The sequence below is a fragment of the Haematobia irritans genome, chromosome 3 (assembly GCF_050003625.1).
Source record: "Haematobia irritans isolate KBUSLIRL chromosome 3, ASM5000362v1, whole genome shotgun sequence".
NCBI classification, from domain to species: domain Eukaryota; kingdom Metazoa; phylum Arthropoda; class Insecta; order Diptera; family Muscidae; genus Haematobia; species Haematobia irritans.
In genome coordinates, this window is record NC_134399.1 from 52,258,794 (window position 1) to 52,281,618 (window position 22,825).

Here is a 22,825-nt window from a genome sequence, read left to right on the forward strand (position 1 = left end):
CTTCATTAAAGGAAGCATTCTAGGAAGCATATGTGAATTTTTCATTTTTTTAGATTTTTTTCGTCAGTTGTTATCAAAATCCTTTAAAAACGAGTTAACGAGTTTTTTTTTCCATATTAAGACTTGACTTCCAGTAGAAATTATGCTATGTTTCAAGTAAAAAGCGTCTTTAAAATAAAGTGTTGAAAAACATGTCTTATTTTTTAACGATTTTTTGCTTTGTAGGCAAGATGCAAAAAGGAAACAAATTTAAAGACAATTTTATTAATTTTAAAGAATTTTTCTTAATTATTAAAGTCACGTTGACCTTACCTCAAAAATTTTATCTTTCATGTTATGATACACATTTTTAAGTAAAATCACTTAATTATAAGGACATTACAGCTTTATTCAAAAGTTTATTGCCTTTTAGACAAGAAAACAAGTATATACAGCACTAAGTTCGGCCGGGCCGAACCTTAAATACCCACCACCATGAACCAAATATTAGGGTTTCCTTTGAAATTTTAGGAGGGCTTGAGGACTTGAGGACACTTCCCGAAGATAAATTTAAAGATTTCACCTATGAGGACTATATCAGATTCTGGATTTATAAGAACCATTTTTGTTTGAGTTTTAGAGGAATCATTAACATCTCTTGTAAGTGTGCAAGAAAATTATAAAATAACGTCTTGATTTGAAATCTTAAATATGTAGAAGTCAAATCTGGAAATTTTACATTGAGTTTCAAGCAATTCAAGTGAAGTCGGTCTATATGGAGGCATTACCAAATGGACCGAGCCTAAAATACCAGAATATTTACAATTTCAGGCAAATCAGATAAAAATTACGGTTTCTAGAAACCCAAGGAGTTAAATCGGGAGATCGTTCTTATGGGGGCTATACTAAAACATGGACCGCTACTCACCGTTTTCGGCACACCTCTTTATGACCGAAAATACCTCTAGATTTCCAATTTCAGGCAAATAGGATAAAAACTTCGGATTCTAGAAGCCCAAGAAGTAAAATCGGGAAATCGGTCTATATGGGGGCTATACCAAAATATGGACCGATGCTCACCATTTTCAGCACACCTCTTTATGGTCCAAAAATACCCCTAGATTTCCAATTTCAGACAAATTGGATAAAAAATACGCTTTCTATAAGCCCAAGACCCCAAATCGGGAGGTCGTTTTATATGGGGACCATACCAAAACATGGACCGATACTCACAATTTTTGGCACACGTATTTGTAGTCCTACAATACCTCTAGATTTCCAATTTCAGGAAAATAGGATAAAAACTTCGGATTCTAGAAGCCCAAGAAGTAAAATCGGGAAATCGGTCTATATGGGGGCTATACCAAAATATGGACCGATACTCACCATTTTCGGCACACCTCTTTATGGTCCTAAAATACCTCTAGATTTCCAATTTCAGGTAAATTGAATAAAAACTGCGGTTTCTATAAGCCCAAGAAGTAAAATCGGGAGATCGGTCTATATGGGGGCTATACCAAAATATGGACCGATACTCAAAATTTTTAGCACACGTATTTGTGGTCCTACAATACCTCTAGATTTCCAATTTCAGGTAAATTGAATAAAAACTGCGGTTTCTATAAGCCCAAGAAGTAAAATCGGGAGATCGGTCTATATGGGGGCTATACCAAAACATGGACCGATACTCACCATTTTTGGCACACCTCTTTATGGTCATAAAATACCTCCAGATTTCAAATTTCAGGCAAATTGGATAAAAAATACGATTTCTATAAGCCCAAGACCCCAAATCGGGAGGTCGGTTTATATGGGGACTATATCAAAACCTTGGCCGATATAACCCATCTTCGAACGTGACCTGCCTGAAGACAAAAGACGAGGTTGTGCAAAATTTCAGCACGATTGCTTCATTATTGAATACTGTAGCGTAGACAGACAGACGGACATCGTTATATCGTCTTAGAATTTCTCCCTGATCAAGAATATATATACTTTATATAGTCGGAAATCGATATTTCGATGTGTTACAAACGGGATGACAAACTTATTATACCCCCATCACCATTCTATGGTGATGGGTATAAAAAACTTTATTTTAGAGAAATGCGTCTTCCATGTTAAGCAAAATTTGCATTCTTATTCTAAGGACATGGAATCTTTGACTTCACGACAATATTTTTTCAGTGTAGAAAACTAAAAAATTAAATATAAATAAGATCGTTTAATTGCATTTATTTGACGTTCATTACAAACATCTTTGTAGTAATACGGGATGAAATTGATCGAAAGTACTGTTGTTACTTTTACAACACATACTAGATATATATTTTGACATTTGCCGTTTTTGAAAACAATTACTAAAAAACACGTTGTGTTTTCCCCAATGTACGTACGTACAAAAATACATATCGTACATTTTAAACGTTTACTCACACTACGCTAAGTACTAGCTAAATTTGAAATTACCTACACAGTGTAATTTCAAAGTTACACATTTCATTCAAGTAATATTTTATTCGGAGCGGAGCGGTTTTTCATTTGGAAACCGCTCCGCTCCCGCTCCGCTCCGGATTTTAGAAATGCCGCTCCCGCTCCGCTCCCGCTCCGGCAAAAAAATGGCTTGCTCCGCTCCGCTCCACGCTCCGCTCCGCTCCGGATCCCTGGTTTAAACTATTTTTTTTTTCAATCATGAAAATCCAACAATCGCAGAACACGAAAAAGCTTTCACCCGAAATCCCTTTCTCAAATCCAATTACACTCCACACAATACACAATGTAATTTAATGGTTCCACCAATCCGAACTACACCTTATGGACAATTAAACTTCGTTTCGTTTATCCAGCATTCACATGGTGGTCTTGTTCACATGGAGAAATATCATGGCCTGGCCAACTTTCATTTGGATTTTGTTTTTATTAAAAAAAAAACAGCTTCGCTAATTGACCAAATTAAACGCTGTAACCACCGCTAATGTGTAATCAGATTACCAGAAACCAAAGAACAAATTAAATGGCCGCATGTGCGAGTTTTATGAGAGCAGGGGAGGGGCTTGGTAAGAGTATATCCCCGGCTGTTGATTCCCCAAGGGGCAAATGAAAATAAATGTCTTTGGAATGCCCAGACGAACATATAATAGGTAATTTTATCGTTGGCTTGCCTGATATTTAGACCCCCATCCCATAATTATGACATGGAATATGCTGGTAAGAGCCACCATACCAGTGAAAAAGCTACTGTGAGATGCTTTTGACAACCTAGAATTACGGGAAAAAAATCTTCACTAAAGCTCAGAAATATGAGAAGCAATAAAACACTGATGATAATGTTTATGATGTGTCGTCGTTTGCTGCTACACCACCACCACCAATCAGTCGTCATGGTCACAGGTCTGGCTCGGCCATTCGGAGGGCCTATCACAAAATTATGATTAGCACTCTTTCCCCGGAGACTAACGTGAAATCGTGATCGATTGGTGGCATAAGCATTGGCTGGAAGGGACGAGGAGAGAACAAATAAACACCACTAGCAAGTGAGATTTAAAAAGAAAACAAAGATTTTATGGGTCAATCTCTTATTGACATATGTTTGTTTATTTACCAAAGTCGAATTGTTGCCCAATACATATGGGACGATGTTGATATTGGAAAACGTATTGAATTTCTAAATCAAAATTATGACAATGATGATGAATCACATTTTTGTATTTTATACAGGAAACAACTCTAGATATCATGAAATACCGATGTAGGAAATATAAGGAATACTATACTTAACGAATCCAAATTTGTAATTTGAAGAGTGTTTTCGGATTAGATTTTTTTATTTTATTTTTAATCGCTAATTTTTTAAGGGCTACTCCGTCGGCGATGCAATGTACTAAGGCGACTGTTAACGCGTATGAAGTAGAAGACCTAGGTTCGAGACTACATTCCATTATCGCGATAAAATTTCCATTAATTTGAACTAATCGTCTAAAAGTATCTAATAAATTGGGATTTATTTTCTCTCTCGGAAAAGGATTTACAACAAAGCGAAATTTCGTTTGGCTAAAATTTCCATCAGGAGGAAAATATTTTTTCTTTTGGTGCAAGACAACAAGTTATGTATTCAAGCGAAGCGGATGAGTTGGCAAGTCTAGGAACTACCTTACATATTCCAGGGGAACTGGAATTTGTTGGTATGCCCCCCCTAGCTACCTGCACGCTCATACTGCGTGAGAAGGCTGTTATGATGGCAAATGTTCGATGGGAGAATTGCAAAGGTTGTAACGACACCAAGCAAATATGGCCCCATTTCAACTTAAACCGCACACTAGATATGCTAATGTTCTCGAGACGTCAGATATCACTCCTGATATCTGCTATAACGGGTCGCTGCCTGATAGGCGATTTTGCAAAAACTATTGGCGCGAAGTATAATGACTATTGTATGAGCTGTCATGATGCGGAGGAAAAAGAATCAATTAAACACCTCTTGTGTGAGTGTCCTGCGCAAGCAACTTTTAGGATCATATAGCTTCAGATTACTGGCGGATCTGGAAAACGTTAACTTAAGCAGTCTGCTAATGTTTTTGGAACAATCTGGTTGGTTCAGCGAAGAAAAATAATCGAGAAGGTTCAGCGGTTAAAAAATGAAGTGCCCATATGTAATAGGTACTTTTAGTTAACCTAACCTATGTATTCAGTCGTTTTTATCGAAGAATGCGAAATCGTTGTAGAGAGAGTGGTGTTGTTTTGCATCTTCAGTAACTGTCTGCAGAAAATTCCACTTTCGGAAAAAATATGGTAGAGAAAGCGATTACCCAAACCCGGTGTTGGGTTTTGACAACCTAATACCCACATTAAGTGGTGAAATGTATTTAATAGGAGATGTCAATAAATACGGCTTTCATTTTAAATTTCCCATAAGTTATACTTGAAATTCAATTGTAAAAATTCAGAGGCAACTATTGTTTATCAACATTTACAATAAACGGTTTTATTTAAATGGCACGATGTTGATTTCTAAAATTCTTCATTAACCCATGAAGACATTCTAATGTGACATCCCTAACACGGAAGAATTTGCAACTTCTAGTGAATTTATACGACTGCATAAAATGTGTAATCCAAAGAAAGAGGGAAGAGAATGTACGAAAAAAGTTACCTTTAAGAGACTTGCATCTATCCATCCACCTATTTCAAGACATAATACAACATTGACAACCATAAAAAAACAATAAAAAATGGATATTATTATATACAACAACAATTTTGAAAAATAACAGAATTTTAATTGCAGTTCATTATGAGTGGAGCAGCGGAGCTGATGAGAAGAGCTGCAGCCATGCAACAACTGTTACAAAAAAAGTGCAATACTACTTATTAACAATGTCAACAATAATGTGAAGCAAAACTACCATCTTATGGCTAAAGAAGACCAAAATGTGAAATTGTAGGTGTAAGTCAAAACAAAACATTGCAGAGATACTGTTATTATTTTCTATTAGAAAGGCATTTTATCTTTAATATTCCGTGCACGCATCATCTGAATAGAATGATGTACTTAAGAAAATCGTCAACGAGGAATTCAGTGATTATTAAAGCTTAAAGGTTTTATTCTATTTAGTGAAAATAGCTAACTTTTCTGAGGGGTTTGCAAAATATAAACCTAGGTTACTGAATTTATTTCCAATTTATTGTGGATGTCTAATTTTACAATTATTAATCGAGCTTTATGGACAAATTTAGATTAAGGAACTTGATTAATAGAGTCTTGAAAAGAAAACACCAGATACAAATCTATACACGCCTAGACTGTACATGTTTCGGTTCGCGCGAATGAACCTTTCCACAGCCTTTAGTATAGCTGGGATAGATAACTCAATTTTGGGCCCTTTATGCTAACTCCTTATTGTGGATGTTGTTCACAATAAACTTCTATTGTGACTCAAGAGAAACATTAACTTGGCACATATCATAAATTCTTGGCACAGATGATAAAACTCGCAAGATTTGCACCGATGAGCGTGAATAAAAGTTCCGTGCAACAATCCGCTGGGAAACCCATAACCACGTTTTATGAAAAAAAAAAGAAAAATTGAGTGTTCATTGTGCAAGTAATTCACAATGATATGTTATTGGGAAGAGACAATCGTTAATTTCGTGCAACACGATATCGTACGTGTTTCGTATGTACCTTGGCGCTTTGACTACATTCCTCAATACTTTATTTTGGAATGTTTGAATAATATTAATAGTCTCGTCTTTGGCACAGCCCCAGAGTTGTCTTCCATATGGCCACAATGACTTTAATTTGTTCTGAATGGAAGGTCTACAATTTCTACCCAATTTATTTGCCGGTACTTAATATCAAGGTGTTTTATTTCAACTTTACGTGTGGTTTCAATTTCAGTTTTGCGTCTTAAGTCATTCCAAGATAAAATTTGCCGAGTTTGCAACCGGTACTTGATTGACATTTATGAAATTAGATTTGTAACCATATTATTGTAAGTGGAGTCTACATGAATTCATTTAGAGTGATTTACTTTTAGCACCCATTACCTTGTCCAGTTTTCAATCTTTTTAACAACGGTATGTGGGAGTTTCCTTGTTGATATTGATGTATCTTACTTACATCGAGACCTCAAAATATATTCAGTGAGAGAAGAAATAACTCTACTGGCAAAATTCCACGAAAAAAGACTTATTTCCCATAAAAATGAGGAAATCCCAAATCTTTTAGATGAAACTCAAATACGGCGTCGATTGAAGCAGCGTTTCACTCAGAAATAGATTAAACTAATAATAATAATAAATAATGTAACTTAGGTTAGGTTATGTGGCAGCCCGATGTATCTTGTATATATTGTAATACCACATTGGTGAACTTCTCTCTTATCACTGAGTTCTGCCCGAATCTATGTTAATCTCAAAACTCAAAACTCTCAAAACTTTTTGGTGTTCGGATCAGTAACTTGCACTGAACTCATAATTTAATCTAAATAAATTACTAGTTAGGCTTACTTGAAATTAAAGACTAATTGAAGTGCATGTATTTAAGCAATCATTTTATGTTTAAATAAATATATAAAAAATATCACAACATTTCCCTCATTCAGAACTGTTCCAGCAATGATTCGGATATTAGCAAAAAATTTGATTTTCCATAATTGCAAAAAATTTAGTTACTCCAATTGCGCCTTCGATATAAATAAATGAACGAATGTTACCAATTAAGTTTAGTTATTTTGTTTCCATTGAGTTAAGTTTTTCTTCATTATAATACAATTTTCTGAATCAAGTAAAAATTTCCGAAACTGACAAGAATTATGAATAGTTCATTAACTGGAATAACCTATGAAATTACAATGCTAACACTGATGTCTTCTCGGGGAGTAAACAATTACAACATATTTTTGCTTACTCGTACTACTGAAGTATTCAATCCTTTAACCCGCACCGAAGGTTGATTCATCTGTTGCCCTTATACGAAATACAAAGTTTCCTTGGACCTTGCTCTTTTTGCATGGAATTTTATATGGAAACACATTTCGATTATTTTTTAACAATTGTTTGGAATACATGCGGGGAATAACCAATAACCATAAATTAGTAATTTCGGTTTGAAAATGGTCCCCAGATACCTTCTCACCCGTCGGAGGATTATAACAATCACATTTTAGAGTATGCGATTTTTTTTATCGAATCATCGATTTAATATGTTTTAAGGCAAATACATGCATGTGTTCTTGTACGGCATACCTCCCGTTTTCAGTGGTAATCTTGTTGTTATAATATAGGTTAAAGTTAAAGTGGCAGAAACTCTAATTCCCAACAGTGCGGCATGGAGTACACAAACCCAGATTATATAGATTTCTACACCGATGACTCCAAATTGAATGGACAAGTGGGTTGCGGTATATTCTAAAGACCTAAAACTTAACATAGCCAAACGATTACCCAATCATTGTAGTATTTTTCAGGCTGAAATACTAGCAGCAAAAGAGGTAGCAAATTGGCATTAACATTGCTATTAATATATACTCAGTCAGTCAACCTGCAATAAAATCCTTGCACTCGAAAGCGGTCATCTGCTGCCGTAAATCATTCAATGAGATGGCTGAGCAGTACAATATTCACCTAATATGGGTGCCTGGCCACAGGAACATACAGGGGAAAAGCGAAGTAGATGAGTTATCAAGTCCAGGAACTAACTACCTTACATATTCCAGGGGAACTAGAATCTTTTGGTATGCCTCTGGCTACCTGTAATCTCTTACTGCGTGAGAAGGCTGTTATGATGGCAAATTTTCTATGGGAGAATTGTAAGGGTTGTAACGACACCAAGCATATATGACGCCATTTAAACTTAAACCGCACATTAGATACGCTAGTGATCTCAAGACGTTAGGTATCACTCCTTATATCTGCTATAACGAGTCGCTGCCTGATAGGCGATTTTGCGAAAACTATTGGCGTGAAGTATGTTATAATGACTACTGTATGAGCTGTCATGATTCGGAGGAAAATGAATCAATTAAACACCTTTTATGTGAGCGTCCTGCATTTTGTGTAAGCGAATTTTAGGAGCATACAGCTTTAAATTACTGGTGGACTTGGAAAATGTTAACTTAAGCAATCTGCTAATGTTTTTGGAAGAATCTGGTTGGTTCAGCAGAAGAAAATAATCGAGTAGGTTCAGATGCTAAAACCAGAAGTGTCCATATGTAAATATTATACAAATATTTGACCGAAATGAGTGTCAACCTTTTATACTGCAACGTTTTCGAAATATCTCGATACTGTTTTTGGAAAATATTCCTATGGGTATTTCGAACTGATGAATAACAGGTTGGCTGATAAGCCCCAGATCTAAGAAAGAAAAACCCTTTTTTTTGTCAAAATTCGTTTTTATTATTCAACATAGTTCCCTTCAAGAGCGATACAACGATTATAACGAGCTTCCAATTTTGTGATACCATTTGGGTAGTACTCCTTCGGTTTTGCCTCAAAATAGGCCTCAGTTTCGGCGATCACCTCTTCATTGCAGCCAAATTTTTTCCCTGCGAGCATCCTTTTGAGGTCTGAGAACAAGAAAAAGTCGCTGGGGGCCAGATCTGGAGAATACGGTTGGTGGGGAAGCAATTCGAAGCCCAATTCAATTTTTGCCATCGTTCTCAATGACTTGTGGTACGGTGCGTTGTCTTGGTGGAACAACAAGTTTTTCTTCTTCATATGGGGCCGTTTTGCCGCGATTTCGACCTTCAAATGCTCCAATAACGCCATATAATAGTCACTGATGATGGTTTTTCCCTTCTCAAGATAATCGATAAAAATTATTCCATGCGCATCCAAAAAAAAAGAGGCCATTACTTTGCCAGCGGACTTTTGAGTCTTTCCACGCTTCGGAGACGGTTCACCGGTCGCTGTCCACTCAGCCGACTGTCGATTGGACTCAGGAGTGTAGTGATGGAGCCATGTTTCATCCATTGTCACATATCGACGGAAAAACTCGGGTGTATTACGAGTTAACAGCTGCAAACACCGCACAGAATCATCAGCACGTTGTTTTTGGTCAAATGTGAGCTCTCGCGGCGCCCATTTTGCACAGAGCTTCCGCATATCCAAATATTGATGAATGATATGACCAACACGTTCCTTTGATATCTTTAAGGCCTCTGCTATCTCGATAAACTTCACTTTTCGGGTCATTCAAAAACATTTTGTGGATTTTTTTGATGTTTTCGTCGGTAACCACCTCTTTTGGGCGTCCACTGCGTTCACCGTCCTCCGTGCTCATTTTTCCGGACTGGGGCAGAAACTCCGGAAACTCACTATTAAGCCAAGTTTTTGCTTCCACCGTATTTTTTCCCTTCAGAAAACAGTATTTTATCAAAACACGAAATTCCTTTTTTCCATTTTTTTCACAATAGCAAAAGTTGCTTCGCAAAAGACGCTCTATCTCACAGTCTAAATGACTTACAGACGTCAAATTTTGACACGAGTCATTTGAAGGTTGGTACTATATAAAAATAATATGCATTTAATACTAACGACGCCATCTAAGTGTCAGACCGGTGACTCATCAGCCAACCTGTTAAATTAAAACGAATGTTTAAATTACCCGATTTTACTCCTAACTATACGATAAATTTAGAAACCAATGTAGAAGAGAGTCACTTTTACAGCCTTGATCTACATATGAGCTACATATTTAGAGCACTGTTTAACATGAATCGAAACAGATTGCCGCATCAACTTTCCCGGGAACTTTTAGAAAAAAATATATAAAATTAATGAACTCGGAAGTGAATTTGATATAAAACTTGAAATAGATACAAATGAGACAATTTGGACTAATAAACAAATTCGATTATTGGAATACCTAAAACACAAAAATATATATGAAATAAACTTGCGAGCAAAAAATAGTCTTTCACGCTTCTAGAAAAACTTAAACCATAATATCGGAGAGAACTACATAATTCAATTATACACCCAGAAAAAAGTGCCTTCGAAACTAAAGGAAAAATTTTTCATCAATATAGTTTATCCATTTTATTTCCATTAAGGTAAAATTTTGTGAGAAATAATAAAATTTACTCGTTTCAGTAAAAATATCCTATACTGTAAGCAGTTAGGAATAGTTCATTAACTAGAATAAGGCATGGAATTTTACTCATACTATTTTCTTCGCTGGGTATAAGAATTTACTACTGAACAAGAAAATTTTATTCACCGATAACAAAGCATTCGTAAAAATAAACAAAACCCGAACTAAAACCAAGTTTCCTCAAAATTAGTAAAATTTCTTATAAAATGATAATTGCGACTTCCTTTATAATAGAAAGTTTTTCATACATACGAACAACACTTGGCATAGAAAAATATTTTAGTTCATTCGTACTAAGAAGTATGCAATCCAATCAAAACTTAAGGAAATTTTCCTATATTTCTATTGTCTACCTGTAATCGATACCTGTCATCGCAATCGATGTGTTTGCGCGTGGGTGTAATCGATATGTTTGCGCGTGGGTTGTTTTTTTAGTTCGAATCGCGTTGTTGTGGTATACGGAAAGATTGTTAAAAAATAATATAATAAATAACAAATAAAATATATAAAATATTTATTATTTTAAATTAGTGAGAAAAATTTCGTTTTTTGAAAATAAATCTATCAATGTTCGTGATGGTATATAAAGAAAGAAAACACCAGCAGAATAACAACCCTTTCATTTGTCTTCATTTTGGAATCTTCAATTATCAGGTAACCTTTTGCAACAAAAATGTTTTATGATTTTTTATATTTGTAGGTATTGAAATTGTAAAAGGAGGACAAAATCGTTAGGCAGCAACTTATTAAAAGTGAAAAGTACAAGAAGAAGAAAAAGTGCGTTTTACAGTTGATAATATCACATGGAAATTGGAAACAGCGGAATAATAAACTAATATTTCAAGGAGATTCGATGCTGTTGATTCTTAATAAATATATTCAATGTATTAATAAAACATGTCTTTTATTGAAGATAAAATTGCTCATATAAATAAATAAAATTGTATTTAAAAACGAAGGTAAGCAGTTCTAATTATGAAGTAAAAGTTTTACCACAAATGTGTAAGATTTGTCCAAATGAATGAAAAAATTTCAATAAAATCATTCCATATATGAATTCAAACCAGTTAAATTTTTTCATTCTGTAGTATAGTGGTACATAAATATAGGAAAATGTTAACTAATATATGGAATGCATTATACCTAATTTCTACGAAAATCACATCGTTCAAACAAATAAAAATGTCTTTGGCGCTATACGAAGTTCAACTTTCTTCACAATGAGTTCATTTTAACTTAAAGAAGGGGTCACTTTTTTCTGGGTGTATGACCAACGAGCAATAACTACAATCTTCAAGGCACGATGTGATTTGTTGGGGCTTAAAGCCAATATTTTGGAACTGAAGGCGGCAAAAATTTTACACTTTGTAACACAGACGAGGATAAAAATCTGTGTCATTTTATGGTGAGATGCCCAATACTTGGAGAAAGTAGAAGCAGATATTGCGGCAAATGCATCCTAAGCGAAATCGAACTAATCGCATTGCTCAACGGGGAATTTTATGGGTCATGGACAAACTTGCTATATGCCTGCAAATATATTGAGCTATATATAATGAGCTAAAAATATTTGCTGTCAAATATTTGCCCAATGTGGCTGTACCGTTAAGCCTTTCATACTTTTCTCAGTATTCTAAAAATTAAGTCTTACAATATAAACTTACGTCTGCAAAAATAAACTCACATTTGTTTTGTTACCTTTTTAGATTTATTCTCAGAATTGTTAATTTTTGTTTTTAAGAAATATTTTACCGAAAAGTGGCAAAATAGAAAGTACTCTAGAGACAGGCGTTTTTTGTTGGAAATAAAATCTAATCCAACAATCGTTGTTCAAAATGTGTTTGGCAAACTGAAGTTGCAGACTCACATAAACCGGCATTGTGACCAATGTCTTCGACATTCAGAGGCAAAATAAAATACGAAAACAAACATTTACAAAAATCGAGATGCAAACTAATGTAGCACATAAAGTCGATCAACAGTAACTTGGTTTTTGCCCTGCATCGACTTCCATTGTGGTGCCAAAAACGGATCTAGATGGAAGTTATTTTGGGACCTGTGTTGGCAAAATAGTTTCCTCATTGTTTGCCATATAATTTTGTGCTACTGCTTTTCAAAATATCAGTTGCTACTTTCAATTGACAATAGTCCGAAAGAGTATTGCGTTGTAACGTATTCCTAAATTTGTCTAGTTACACATTTTCTACAAATATGAGTGAAGGTGCGCGATTATTCGACCTTTTTGGCGTTGTCCTTACCATCTCATGCACCGTCCATTTTATAAAAATAAACGGCGCATTAGTTGTGTAAACGAGAACAAATGTGCATTATGTTTCGTTACATCCCAAACCACAGTGGCCACTTTCTCAGTGGAAACTAACAATGTGATTGCTGTTGCCGATATAAAAAAGAGTTACATGTTGCTTCCACTTGTGTCAGCATTTTGTTGAATTGCAACAATAACAACAACCACAACAATTTAATGACTTTGGTTGAAGAAAATTCGTTTGAAGTCTGAATGGCTGCTCGTTGTTCATTGACTGTTGACTGTTTGACTGTTTCCGTTTTGTGTTCAATTTATCCCCAATGTACATACAATTTGCGTACATTGAGATTGAGTTTATTTTCGAATAAGACAGCGTCCTAAGAGGAGCATCATGAAGTGTATAAGGAAATTTAATTATATACTCACTTTTTAGCCAATATAATTTCATTTAAAAGATTTAAGAGTGAAGAATATTTACCTGAAATAAAAAGAGACATTTTTTAATATTAACTATTGAACGAAATGAACACCTATGAGGAAGATTTTGAAAACAATAAAATGAGATGCAGTCACATTTTAACTAATACTTAGATCACGGGCTGCATCGGGTAATCTCTTATTCTTTTTAACTTTGCCAACATAAGTCAAATTGATTTAAATTATTAGAGTTAAATTTCCTTAAATGGAAAAACATGGCCTAATATGAAAAACTGCACGCAAAGAAAAAAAAAACGTTTGGAAAACGTGTACCGAAAACGTTTTTCTTTTGTTAGAGTTTTTTGAATTGCTTCGAAAATTTTAAACTTTTATCAACAAAAAAATTCGTTTGTTACAAAATTTTTATTTTTTCAATAAAAAACGTTATTTTTGAAACAACAACACAGTCCATTTCGTTTATATCAAACACTGTTCTTTTCTGACTTTAGGTCTTTAATAACACACATTTTACAGTTCAAAATTTAATATAGTACAATGTAATGTTGAACATTTTTTCGGAATCTTCCGAACATATCTGGAATATATGTAAAAAAAAAAAACAAAAAAACTTTGGTCGAAGCAGGGGTCGAACCCACGACCCTTGGCATGCAAGTCGGACGTAGCAACAACTGCTCCACGGTGCCCAACTAAATGTTAGTTTCTGTTAAATAAACTTTGTTTATTCGGTTCGTGGGCGCCGCAAGCTATGCTATATAAATATAACTTATATGGATAATTATCTATTGATGACCATAACAGATACGTAGCTCAGTGGTTAGTGTGTTGGCTTACAAAGTGCATGGTCCGCGGTTCGATTCTCCGTCCAGGCGAAAGGTAAAAAATTTTAAAAATTAATAAAATCGTATAATTTCTTCTACATTGTTGGTATTACAGGAAAAGGTGTTAAGAACTAAAAAACATCGTGGATGTGAGAAAGATGTGAGGGAAAATGCAATTAGCAAGAAAACAATGTTTTTTTTTTTTTTTGAGTTAGTCTTTATGAAATTGTTTTTACATCCTGGAAAAGAATAAACGTTTATCACAAAAAGTATATACTTTTCTTCCAAATACACTTCGTTACAGCGAAAAGCAAATGAGAAACGAACTTTGTTTGTCTAAAATTTCGTTTGGGAGGAAAGAATTATTTTTTTGCGTGTGTGTAACCTAAATTGTATGACATAAAATTTAAATAATATTAACGACAAACTTCTTTACCCATTACCGCCCCCTGTCCCTATATGAGGACACCTGTTTAAAGTCAAACAACTGTTATTTTTGTAATTTTAAATACACGCATGACAGCTTTATACAGCATCTGATCTAGACACTTGGTCGCATTTGATAAATAAGTATTCATATTCAGTGTGTTATATTTTTGTTATTATTCGGATAACTTTCGTAAAATACTTTCAATAGTTTTTTGTGTACCAAGTGATCCAAAATCTATTATTCTTTGCATATAATATCTCGATTGTTTGTAGGAAAAACTGTTAAGTTTTTGTAATAAAAAAGTTTAAAATTGTACTACCTGGTAATGGAGATTTTTGGAGAATTTCATACTTAAACTGCCTAATGTCCCCACATGGGGGCACACTTTTTTCTAAAAAGTGTCGGAGCTACTTTTGACAATAATTATACGTGATCCGAGAATTACGTCGTTTTGTTGCAGTCGATGAAACATGGACCATTTCCTTGATTAGGCGAATTCGACTTAATTTTGCGTCCTGACTTTGCCAGTCGAGCTAATCGCCGTTACGAAGACAAAATATTTTTCAGATAAATCAAAAATGTTGTGTATCGAAATGAGATTATGAAAAATTAAATCACCATTTTGCCAAAATGGTTTAAAGTTTTTTGGATTTTTAAACAGAAAGATAATGGCAAATCGATAAATGAGACACGTATTCTAATCTTTATTTTATTTATTGATCCTAAATTTAAAGCTAGATAGGTCCCTAAAAATGTTTTTAGTTTCAAGGAGCCGCATCTTGGCTCGGAGTCTATACCAAAATTCTTCCAAATCTTTGGCCTTCTTTCGAGTGTATAAGGTCATGTTCGGGTGGTGTACGGACGAGTTGGTATAAAATCAAAAGAACTTTGTTTTCATATTTGTTCGTGTAATGTAAGGGCAAAACTTGTACCAACAAAAACGCGCACTCCTGTCATAGGGTTTATCCGACCGTGTAAGGTGTTCTTAAGTCCTTATCGACCACCCTAAATGCTTACTGTTCTCAGAGACCAATTTATGCTATAAAATAATCATTTCCAAAACTGTTTTCCATTTTGCAGGATATGTACACGGGCGAAAAAGCCTGTTTTTTATATGTTTCGGTGTAAAAGTTATATGTTTACAACTCAAATTTTTACCACATTATTTTTAAGTGCAAGCATATAGTATTCATAAACTAGCGTAAGATGTTTGGAACATATATGTTAGACCATTTTTTAAATATAATATGTGTGGAGGCAAATATATATTAATTTTGAAATTGCCTATTAACATATATGTGTTTAGAAAGAGAGGCCGAGAGAGTATGCTGCAAATAAAAAATGGAAGTAACAAACAGACGCCTTAAATATATGTATATACACCACAAAGCAAATTTCATTTCTATACACACAAAGCAAAGTTCATTTCTAACAGTGTATGCCAAAGGTGAAACATAATATGTTTGAATAATACAAACAATATTTTGTTTGGACCAATCCTGAAAATATATATGCTTGAAGCAGAATGTGTTTGGGAGTATATGTTACAGAAGCGCTGTTTTGAGTGTGTAGTTAGTAATGGAAAGTATTGTTCCACTCAAAACTTTTATATTGGTAGAAAATGAAAATTGTTCATTGTACTCGTATTCTTAGGAATGCCGAATTATTGTATTTTCGTGACTATTGTGTATTTGTAGAAGTGGAAACATGTGTATATCGCAGATTAATGTGTAATTTAATCACCTCTACACGCAAAAAAATAATTCTTTCCTCCCAAACGAAATTTTAGACAAACAAAGTTCGTTTCTCATTTGCTTTTCGTTGAAAGGAAGTGTATTTGGAAGAAAAGTATATTTTTGTGATAAACGTTTATTCTTTTCCAGGATGTAAAAACAATTTCATAAAGATTAACTCAAAAAAATTTTTTCTGGCTAATTGCATTTTCCCTCACATCTTTCCCACTTCCACGAAGTTTTTTAGTTCTTAGCACCTTTTTCTGTAACACAAACAATGTAGAAGAAATTATACGATTTTATAAATTTTTAATTTTTTTTTACCTTTCGCCTGGACGGAGAATCGAAACGCGGACCATGTAATTTGTAAGCCAACACACTATCCACTGAGCCATGTAGCCGTTATTGTCATCAATAGACAATTACCCATATAACTAAGTTATATTTATATAGCATAGCTTGCGGCGCCCACGAGCCGATAAAACAAAGTTTATTTGACAGAAAAATACATTTAGTTGGGCACCGTGGAGCAGTGGTTGCTACGTCTGACTTGCATGCCAAGGGTCATGGGTTCGATCCCTGCTTCGACCAAAGTTTTTTTTTTTTTTTTTTACATATATTCCAGATATGATCGGAAGATTCCGAAAAAATTTTCAACATTACATTCTACTATATTAAATTTTTACTATGAACTGTAAAATGTGTCTTATTAAAGACCTAAATTTAGAAAAGAACAGTGTTTGATATAAACGAAATGGACTGTGTTGTTGGTTCAAAAATAACTTTTTTTACTGAAAAAATAAAAATTTTGTAACAAACGAATTTTTTTGGTGATAAAAGAGTATACTTTTCGAAGCAATTCAAAAAACTCTAACAAAAGAAAAACGTTTTCGGTACACGTTTTCCAAACTTTTTTTTTTTTTTTTCTTTGCGTGTAATAGCACAAATAAAAGTTAATACTACTCAAGAGATATTATTAAAGCATAATAGAAACAAACAACAAATGATTGCTATTAAAATGAAAATAGAAATAGAAATGGCAAAGATTTAAAAGTGAAATTATAAAAGCAAGCTTACTTAACAATAAATGACCACAATCTCATCAAACGTATGGTGCTACTAACAAAGAACGGCACTGAATAGAATCCAACAAAGGCCCATACAATCGTAAGCGGGATAAAAGAGAACCCAAGAGACAGGTGAATAAAGAGGCATCCCAATGTGGCGGCTATCTCTCGGCTCGGATTGTTCTTTTGTTATTAACAAAAAAAAAGTGAAAATGAAACAAACAAAAACAATAATAAACAAGGCATAAAAACACACAAAATGCATATTTTTATTTATATTTACATAAGAAACAAAGCAATATATGTACATACATCAATTTTAATAAAAACATACAACAATGGCCGTAATAAAGAAGCCATTTCAAGCGTTATCACATGTAGCACATTTTCTTTTCTCTGCCAGTTTAAAATGCCATCAGCGCCATCATTCGATGGTTCCAACAAAAATACTAGCATTTAAAACCGAAATATGAACGAGTGTGCGAATGTATACGCCCCATGGTCCACATACATATACACTCCTAGGGGAATCCCCAACAAAACAGAAACAAAAAGTTAGAACAAGTCTGTTGGCGTTTGAAATGTCCTTTAAAGTGACAATCATAAGCATTATGTCAACAATTGTATTATGGCGTTCGATATCATGTCACACGTATTACTGGGCGTTTCCGACGGTATTGTAAATTATCAAAAAAAGTAACAGCAGACCTCAGCAATAATGATATTGATAAACAAACAAAAAAAATATCTAAAGTCCAATGGCAGTTTTATAGGAAAAAAATTGCAACAAATGGGTGTATTTTATCATTTGAGGAACGTTAAATGTTCACTATAATGAAGTTTCAGTGGCGTACTGCAGAATGTCTGCTAGTCCTTGAGGAGCATACTAAGAATAGGATAGGTTAGGTTTTCTTTAAAATAAAGACATGTTTTAGCGATCTGGCTTTAAATCTAGGATCAATAAAATTAAAATTAGGATACAGATCTCATTTATTTGAGTTTTATTGAGAGGATTTAAGTGTTTATTTATTTATTATCTGGATATAATTGTCCACCGACTTGCCACGAAATATCGTACAACTTAATTCTAATTAATAATGTATGATACAATATTTAAAATGACTCTAAATCATCGAGTTTTGACACAATTTGCAAATATAAAGATCAAGCTCCGAAACTCCAACATTTTAGAAAAAAAAAAACAAAATAATAAAGCAGAAATATTTTCATTTCCCAAATACACTACTTCATTATATAGCCATTGACAATCGATTTAGTGGGAATGTTTTAATTCAATGGATTATGAAATTAATACAATATTTGCATTTTTCCTATTAAAATATTCAAATAAGTTATGCAATTTGACGTAATCTAAGTGAGTGCTGAATTTCGTTCAATATTTTCTATTTCAACTTCGATGATAAAGGTGGGTATTAAGTTCGAGTTTAGCCGCTAAAATCGCTAAAGTGAAAACTAAATCACTGAATGCAGACTCCAATTTATTAATAAATAATGCTAAACAGTCATAAATTTAACAAATTGCAATTAGTTTTTCGGGATCCCGAAAAATCCCGGGATTGAAAATAAAAAATCACGGGATTCGGGATTAATCCCGTCCCGAAAATCCCGGGATTTCGGGATGGGATTTATCCCGGGTGACAGCCCTAGTATGAGCAGATAGCAAAAATCTGGAGGTTTTTTTACTTTTAATTCCACAGTCGTGTAGTGTAATTGTTTTTATTTTTTTATAGATTACCAGCAAAATATGTTTAGTTTAAGTTTCTGAAATGAAATGAAAAGTCAGCTGTTTACATTTTCGATCAGAAATCCCACAAAAGTGTTCTGACGTGTGAGCCAGAACAACCAACTTTTTGTGTCGTATGAAGAAAGTGTATTATGTAGTGTACACTGCGGTGATACCCAGAAACAGGATTTCATTAAAAGTATGAAATATAAAAAATATATTATAAAAGTTTACCATATGATTGAGGCTTGGCATAGAAATTCAAAATTCTTCAAAATTAGTTCATTTTAATTTATCGGTGGGGCCACTTTCCCTGAATGAAATTGGATTAGTTTTTGTATTCATCCTACCTTGTACTGATATTGTCAATTACCCGGATTAATCCCACACAACATATTGTAGAGCCTTTTTCTTTATTTGCATTCCAGTTTTCTATCTTTATCTGCACGCAAAAAAATAATTCTTTCCTCCCAAACGAAATTTTAGACAAACAAAGTTCGTGTCTCATTTGCTTTTCGTTGAAAGGAAGTGTATTTGGAAGAAAATTATATACTTTTTGTGATAAACGTTCATTCTTTTCCAGGATGTAATAACAATTTCATAAAGACTAACTAAAAAAATTTTCCTGGCTAATTGCATTTTCCCTCACATCTTTCTCACTTCCACAAAGTTTTTTTTAGTTCTTAGCACCTTTTTCTGTAATACAAACAATGTAGAAGAAATTATTCGATTTTAAACATTTTTAATTTTTTTTTACCTTTCACCTGGACGGAGAATCGAACCGCGGACCATGCAATTTGTAAGCCAACACACTATCCACTGAGCTATGTAGCCGTTATTGTCATCAATAGACAATTACCCATATAAGTTATATTTATATAGCATAGCTTGCGGCGCCCACGAACCGATTTAACAAAGTTTATTTAACAGAAAAATACATTTAGTTGGGCACCGTGGAGCAGTGGTTGCACATCCGACTTGCATGCCAAGGGTCGTGGGTTCGATCCCTGCTTCGACCAAAGTTTTTTTTTTTTTTTTACATATATTCCAGATATGGTCGGCAGATTCCGAAAAAATGTTCAACATTACATTCTACTATATTCAATTTTTACTATGAACTGTAAAATGTGTCTTATTAAAGACCTAAAGTCAGAAGAGAACAGTGTTTGATATAAACGAAATGGACTGTGTTGTTGATTCAAAAATAACTTTTTTTATTGAAAAAATAAAAATTTTGTAACAAACGAATTTTTTTAGTGATAAAAGTGTATACTTTTCGAAGCAATTCAAAAAACTCTAACAAAAGAAAAACGTTTTCGGTACACGTTTTCCAAACGTTTTTTTTTCTTTGCGTGTGTATTTTTAAAACATTGGACGACACCTTAAACTGTTTCTATAACAAAAGTTTACAGTTTGTGATTAAAACCACACACAACTTTGATTTGCAAACAAAACGATTTGTTAAACAAATAAAGACCTATTTAACAATAGACTCTCATTTAAATTTAAGTGTATGCCAAGTCCGCTTCATTTCCTCTAAAATGGAACCCATGTACACTACATTCACTTAAAAGTAAATCTATGTATATTTCTTCTTCTCCTCCTCCCCCTTTCTACCACGCCAATGTCAATAAAAGGAAACCTCAAATTCATCTATAACCTCCTGGAATTCGAATGCAAAATAAATACGAATATGGGGCGTATTTGAAAGGGTTGTGGCGTAAATTAATTTCAATATTTATGCTTAAAATTTTGATTATCTTCCCTCCAGTATTTTACTGCTGATATTCAGAGAGCTTAGTGTTTATTTACTTCTCATTTTTTTTTTTATTCTTTTTTGTTTACATGCCATTGCTGTTGTTGACATTTGTTGCATTTCCATATCACGATGTTGTTGTATGGTAGTTGATGTGGCTTTTCCATTGGATTGTTTTGTTAATTTTCATAAATGTATAAACGGAATTAAAATGTCCCAAAGGCAATGGGGATGGTGGAAGTTGTTGACAAAGTGGCGGAGCAAGGAAAATGTCTAGGAGTGACTGTGTGAATAAATGATGATGATACCATGCCATTCATGTCGCATGAAGAGCAACAACTTGATTGCACCTATTCTAGGTTGCCATCACCGCAATAAGTGAAACTCACTGCTGTGGGGCACACCTTAAATTAGCTCATCTCTAGGGTTGGGATCCCTCCGCAAGCAAGTGGGAGCAATAAATGGATTCACCTACCGCCACGACATTATTCTGACATTATGAAACAATGGCCTTTGTACGATTATATTCACTCGGCAATGAGTTTGTCATAACTTTAGTGAACATCTCCACCAAATACACTGGGGAAATCTTAAACAAAAAGAAGTAGGTATATAAGGCCAAATTGTATGTACCACCATAGATTGCTACCAAAATTCAATTAAAAACAGTCATCAAAAAACGAGTTAATGCTATGCTAACTGTTATGGCATGGTATCTTAAAACATCCTGGTATGGTCTTTTAAATCGGAAGTTAGGTTATTGAAAGCTCTTTTGTGATCAATCAATTTAGTGTCAATCCATTGTGAACTGAGTGTTGCTCTATTCTATGTTTAGCCCTTTTTATAGCCGAGACCGAACAGCGTTGAAAATTGTGGTGAAACCGCTTAGAGAAGCTTTGAAATACTCAAAAATGTCACTGGCATTACTGAGAGGGGATAATCCTCCGTTAAAAACTTGTTGGTGGTTGGACAAAACTGGGATTGCAACCAAGGTCCTTTGTATGCCAGGCGGGCATTGTCATCCAATGGAGGTATATATTTTTGACACAATAAAACATGGTCCGATATGGATAAATCTAGTGTGATTGCTAGATGGATACTCGTTACATCTTTTGACCGACAGAGACTCGTGCTGTCGACCATACAACAAACTGCTACTACTTATCGGTTGACCCAATGTCAATCGGTTTTTAGAGCTTGACCGAAGAATCAGCTTCAGCTACGACCAACAATCGATAATCGGCCACGAATCGGTACAAATAAAACACAAAGCTCCAAGTCCTCCATATGGGAAAAACATGACTCCATCCCATATACAATTGAGAAGGGTAAAACACACTATTAGAGGATTAAATGGATTCATATTATTCAAGAATAACTAATTAAATTGAGTAAATTTTTAAAAGTACGAAGAGATTTTTTAATTCATTTTAAATTTTGTTCATATTATGAAGCAGAATTACAGAAATTAATTTTTTATCTTTTCAAAACCTTTTTATGACAAATTTTGAGTTAATTTTCTGTTTTGTTTGGAAGTGACAGTGTGATACTGCAATGGAGCGTTTTCAAATTAATTAAACTGTTTTGTGAAATCAGATACATAATTTCCCCGAAAAAAACATGGCTGCGGCAAACATGTTAAATGTTTCCCATCCAAAAATAACATTTTGCTTTTGAAACATGTCTGAAGTGATCACATTCATTCTTCTGTAGTAAGAGTCATCGAACAATTCGTATGCATTTTTAAATTTTAGTTTGTATTGACTACCAAATTTAATGGTGAGTGGACGAATGCTGGAGAGGGGAAACGTAAAGCGCACGTCAGCACTCGTCCGCATATATGGGAGGCAATCAAAATGCCATAAATTATCCGCTAACAATTTGTAATTTCTTCCGGTTTTCAATTTGTTTGAATTTGTATTTTTTTTTTTTTTGTAAAAACCACAATTCACACTTCCTCAGCTTCTCATTATAAAAAGCTGATGCAAAAGATGAAA

The 22,825-nt window shown here is 34.1% G+C and overlaps 1 protein-coding gene and 1 long non-coding RNA gene across 5 annotated transcripts in view; one reads left to right on the forward strand and one right to left on the reverse strand.

Annotated features, from left to right (window-relative positions):
• Graf (GTPase regulator associated with FAK) overlaps positions 1 to 22,825 on the reverse strand; it is a 365,913-nt gene that overhangs the window by 150,769 nt on the left and 192,319 nt on the right. The window lies entirely within an intron of this gene.
• LOC142232344 (uncharacterized) lies at positions 11,071 to 11,534 on the forward strand. Its single transcript, XR_012721100.1, has 2 exons — positions 11,071 to 11,230; positions 11,277 to 11,534. It is a non-coding gene; the product is annotated as an uncharacterized LOC142232344 (long non-coding RNA).